Source organism: Setaria viridis, chromosome 7, assembly GCF_005286985.2.
Source record: "Setaria viridis chromosome 7, Setaria_viridis_v4.0, whole genome shotgun sequence".
Lineage (NCBI taxonomy): Eukaryota > Viridiplantae > Streptophyta > Magnoliopsida > Poales > Poaceae > Setaria > Setaria viridis.
Window position 1 is genome coordinate 7,689,779 of NC_048269.2, and position 5,941 is coordinate 7,695,719.

The 5,941-nt window shown below is 42.4% G+C and overlaps 1 long non-coding RNA gene across 1 annotated transcript; it reads right to left on the reverse strand.

The window, feature by feature from the left end:
• Positions 1 to 3,499: 3,499 nt before the first annotated feature.
• Positions 3,500 to 4,772, reverse strand: LOC117865198 (uncharacterized). The gene is made up of 2 exons (XR_004642478.1): positions 4,271 to 4,772; positions 3,500 to 3,951 (listed from the first exon to the last, which is right to left on the reverse strand). It is a non-coding gene; the product is annotated as an uncharacterized lncRNA (long non-coding RNA).
• Positions 4,773 to 5,941: the final 1,169 nt, after the last annotated feature.

Sequence of the window (5,941 nt, forward strand, 5' to 3'; positions counted from 1 at the left end):
ATAATACTCAGTGGATGGCTTGTCGTAGTGTATCATGTTGTTTGGATCTGTAATTTAAATATGTGTATTTCTATCTATATCTAAACTTTCAGAATTATTTGCACTACAAAGTTTGACATTCTTTCAATCGTGAATAGCATGTAGATAAGTTGTAAAGCGTATAAAAAATCATAATCCATTTTCATGCGTAATCCGTTTTCAAGTGTAATCCATTTTCATGCGTAATACAATGCAGATGGACCGGCAATGGATGTATAATGCTGACAGACGGAGCAAGTTGTTTATTGATGGCTTGCATTATTTTCTTGAAGTGGCCAAAGCGAACAAGCCAGAGAACGGGTTCGTATGTTGTCCATGCTTCCAATGCAGTAACAAGAAGGACTATTCAAAGGATTCCTAGGGGACTATTCACAGCCACTTGTTTAGATACGGTTTCATGCCTAATTATTTGGTTTGGACCAAGCACGGCGAAAGAGGGGTTGTAATGAAAGACATCAAAGAGGAGGAGGATGATGACAACATTCCGGATTGGGCTGCAGGCCAAGCTTTTGCAGATACTACAATGGGCGAGGCTGATGAAGATGAGTTTGCAGAAGATGGCCCTATGATGACCTTGGTAAGGTGCTACGAGATGCACACAGAGATTGCAAAACTGAGAAGGAAGTAGAAAAATTGCAGCGCATGATAGATAATCACCAAAAATGGTTTACTCAGATTGCCAGCAGGGCCATAAGAAACTGGGTACGATCCTATAATTTGTGCAATGGAAGGCCAAAAATGGTGTGTCCGATAAAGCATTTCAGGGGATGATGAAAATTGTCAAGAAGATTCTTTCCGAGAATAATGAATTGCCGTCCACAACATATGAAGCTAAATAGATTATTTTCCCTCTGGGATTGAAGGTTCAAAAGATACACGCATACCCTAATGACTATATCCTCTATCATAGTGCTGAATACGAGAAAATGGATGCTTGCCCTGTGTGCGAAGCGCTGCGATATAAGATCAGGCGAGATGATCCTGGTGATGTTGAGGGGCTGCCTCCCAAGAAACGAGTTCCCGCGAAGGTGATGTGGTATTTGCCTATAATACCACGCTTGAAGCGCTTGTTCAGGAACAAGGCGAATGCTAAGTTGATACGATGGCATAAAGAAGAACGTAAGGAAGATGAGATGCTGAGACACCCTGCAGATGGGGCCTAGTGGAGATCAATTGATAGAGCATTCTTGAACTTTGAAAGTGATGCAAGGAACATAAGGTTTGGTCTAAGTACTGATGGATTCAATCCATTCAGTGAGTTGAGTAGTATCCATAGTACTTGGCCTATGACCCTATGTATGTTCAACCTTCCTCCTTGGCTGTGCATGAAGCGGAAGTTCATTACAATGCCGACGCTTATCCAAGATCCAAAACAACCTGGCAACGACATTGATGTGTACCTAAGACCATTGGTTGATGAACTTTTACAGCTCTGAAAGGAAGAAGGTGTGCGTGTGTGGAATGAGGATTAACAAGGGATCTTTAATCTACGAGCATTATTGTTCGTAACCATCAATGATTGTTCTGCACTGAGTAACCTTTCGGGACAGAAAAACAAGGGATGTCGGGCCTGCACCCACTATTTAGACGATACAGACAGCATGTATTAGAAGCCCTGTAAGAAGGTCGTCTATATGGGTCATCGTTGATTTCTCCCTGCTCACCACCAACTGAGAAAGAGTGGGATACATTTCAAAGGGGTGCCAGAGGATCGTAAAAAACCTGCATACCATAATGGAAAGCGTGTCTTTGAGATGATAAAGGATGCAAATGTAGTCTTTGGAAAGGATCTTGGTAGCCAACCTGTCCGAACGACGATAACGGATGTGCACCCATGTGGAAGAAGAAGTCAATATTTTGGAGCTACCTTATTGGGAAATCCTAGAGGTCCGCAACGCAATAGACGTGATGCACCTGACGTAGAATCTTTGCGTAAATGCGCTAGGCTTCATGGGTATTTATGGGACCTCAAAAGATACATTGGAAGATGACAGGACCTGAAAGCCATGGGGCAATGAGATGACCTACATCCGAAAAAGAGAGATAACGGACAGCACTACTTACGTTCTGCCAATTACACTCTCAGCAAGGAAGAGAAGGATAGCATGTTTGAATGCTTGAATAGTACGAAGGTCCCGTCTGGGTACTCCTCGAATATAAAGGGAATAATAAATGTGAAATAAAAGAAGTTTACAAATCTGAAGGCTCATAACTACCACATGTTGATGACCCAGTTGCTTTCGGTTGTACTGAGGTGTGTTCTACCAGAGAATGTCCGATTGCCGCTCGTAAAGCTATGCGCGTTTGTCAATGCGATTTTGTAGAAGGCAATCAATTCATCCAAGCGAACAAAGCTACAGAATGATGTGGTGCAATGTCTTGTCAGTTTTGAGTTGGTATTTCCACCATCCTTCTTCAATATTATGACGCATCTCCTGGTTCATCTAGTAAAAGGGATTGGTATTCTCAGACTTGTATACCTGCACAATATGTGGCCTTTCGAGAGGTTCATGTCAGTCTAAAAAATAATGTTCTTAATCATACCCATCCAGAAAGAAGCATCGCCAAGGGATATGGAACAGAGGAGGTGATCGAGTTTTGTGTTGATTTTATTGACTCAATTGACTCGATTGGGGTTCCAACTTCATGCCACGAGGAGAGGCTGTAGGGAATGGGCACCCTTGGAAGGAAATCAAGTTTGAGCAATGATACTGATTTGTTTGACAAGGCACACTACACTATTCTGCAACAGTCATCCTTTGTGGCTCCATATATCGAGCAGCACAGGAAGATGGTAGTTTCCAAAAACTTGACGAAATCCGATGCTTGGCTTACACGTCATTACATGGAAACTTTTCCCTCTTGGCTGCGCCAACAACTTATGGGTAACTCTGAGATTCACCCACAACTCGCTTGGTTAGCCAGGGACCTGCTAGCACAATCATGAAATTCCAAGGCTACGAGATAAATGGTTATACATTTTACACGAGAGCCTAGGACCAGAAAAGCACGAACCAGAATAGTGGTGTCCGCATAGATGTCATAGATAGAAAAATAGCAAGGAGTTGTATTATGATTTCATACAGGAGATATGGAAACTCGAATACGGACCGCTCTACATCCCTCTATTTCTTTGCAATTGGGTGAAGCTAACTGCCGTAACCAAAGATCAGTGTGGAATGACAATAGTGGACCTGAGCAAGACTGGATACAGTGATGAATCATTCGTATTTGCCAATGATGTGCATAAGGTTTTCTATGTGAAGGACATGTCTAGCAAACCCAAGAGAAATCCAGAAGAACCATGGAAGCCAAAGCGCCACATAGTTCTTTCAGGTAAAAGAAAAATCGTGGAAGTTGAGGATAAAACAGACCAATCAGTTGATTATGATCAGTTTGATGACATGCCTCCATTCACTGTTGAAGTTGACCCAAGCAACTAGTAGCAAATATTGCAAAATAAGGAGCGCGGCACCAAAAGCCTAAACATTGTTAATATCGGCAAGAAGCCGAGTTGGGACCACCAAGTGAGACCAATCACCGAGGCAAAGACCGGAGTGAGTCATTGCTATCGGACAAACGCAGCTAAAATAACAAAGCCAGAGGGAATGCGTGGCTTTTTTTTAATTCTATTGTGTTGTGTTACGCGGGTGTGATTTCACAACAAGATCAACAAATTACAGAGTTGTTAAGAACTGGTCACTGATACTGGTAAAGTTGCTAAAAATGGGGTGATGAAAACATGTCAGTTTGCTCCACTCGAGTTGCATTTGGTCACTTTGGCGACGACCAGTCACACGGTCGAGTTGTTTCTTCCGTGCAATCATTTTGTTGTGAAGGATCTGAGCACAGCATCAGACCCCAACAGAGAGAAGCTGATATATACGTGATCCATCGAGTAATCAAACTCATCTGGAGCCAAGAAATTAAGTCAAGAAAACAAATTAGTAGATCAATCAAGACAGGAAAGTGTATATGTAAGAATTGTATGTGGAGGTAGGGGTGGTAAAGGACCCTCAAATTTAACCAAGTAAGGATCGGGCTTAATAAGAGTCGAGCCACAATAATATATGATTTTGAGCTAAAAATAGATAGAGCTGAGTTGGATTGTGAAGGAGGCATAGGGGGCATGATCCATTACCACCCCTACGTGCAAGTGATCGAGCAGATAGAAAAAGAATTGTACGTGCAAGTGACCGTGCAAGCTTTTACAGGTCCACTCCGAACAAACCTTTTAAGTTTTAATTCTATTCCGTTTCACGAATTGAGGTCGTTCCACTTGACTCTCCCATGTGGAACTGCCGGCCGTGGCATAGCTGCATCTGCCACAGCACCTAGGAAGTTAGGAGGAGAATCTGCACACAATAATCGCGCATCACGAAATTGGTAAGGATCGCTGCAGCTACTCGCATATAGAAAAATTAGACTTTTCTGTGGTAACAACAAAAGAATAGATGAAAAGGAAGAACAGCTCGTGACCATGCACGGAATGGTAGTGATGGAGCTGCATCTGCCGCTGCACCTATAAAGGAAGGAAGCAACAAAAACACCATCATATCCATGTCACCATGCACGAGTCGTCCTTCATTCGGAGGTGCAGGTGCAAATGCAGCTCCATCACATCACCCTTGCTTGCTCCCATTTCTGCTATGATGACTATTCAGATAGTATTTTTAGGCTGGCATAGGGCAAGAAGCACCTTATTCATGGCTCATAAACACAAACCAGCTATACACATGAATATATAGTCATATGGTATATACACCTTATATAGCCTTGAGAGTTTGGACAAACTAACAAAGCGTCATCACTGAGAAAGAGAGTCTCCATCGTTGGGCTGGCATCGCTAGTGCCGGCCTTGCACGGTACAGCTCGCACGTGGCCCATCGCCACGCTTCACATGGGCCATGCAACCTAGGCCAACGGCGGCGCGACACGTGCGGCTCCACACGTGTCAGGCACCTGCGACGCACGAGGGAATGATAGGTGAGGCACTGGGAGGCTGATTGAGACACGGTAGCTAACGCGCGTGACAAGCATCGGCGTCATGTGTAGGCAACATTTCGCGCGTCGTTGCTTTGCTCATGGCGGACTTAGACATTCGATTAATGATCTAGTCTAATATAAGGTTTTACACTTTTTTTACTTTTTTTAATACGATAAGCAGCTCTTGCATCTGGTTTTTGCTCGAAAAAATAAAACTCTATCAACCATCAGTTTCAGTTTCCAGCTCTCACCGGATGCCTTCGCCGATTGGTCCCTATGTCATAAGTAATCTTCTTTTGTTGGAAACAAGATCATCACCGTACGCTACTACGGTGCTACCCACTACAATGGCCTCAATCGCCATCAGATATTACTCGCAATTATGTATCCTCAGTGTTGATCAATGTTGGCAAGTGAAAAGTGGAATGATGTAATGAAATGGTTCAATTGATTGAGGGTATTGTTACAGATATATACAAACCAAAAGGGTATGGAAGGTGTCCGTTCGGGAAGGACATACCCCTCCCCGAATGGCCCCTTCAGTGACTTGTCATTAGCAGTTGCTAATGCTAATGATGTCATTAACTGATTATTAAGTAATTACAGTAATTGATCACTAATAACTGTGTTTCACAACACTCCTCCTTATCAATTATTTCATGTAATCTTGTATGGATAACTCCTTCAAAAACCTTGTAGGAAAAATATAGGAGTAGTGTAGATATGTCATAGGAAAAACTCATTGGGGGAAAATATAGGAACAAATGATATATGACAAATATGATTGCTTTGTAATGCATTTTGCCTCATTAAAAATTTATATATGAGAAAACCTTGATATGAAAAACTCATTAGAAAACGAGTGCAATATTCATAATGAGAAGATTATGTATAGGTTATATTAAGGAATGACTCC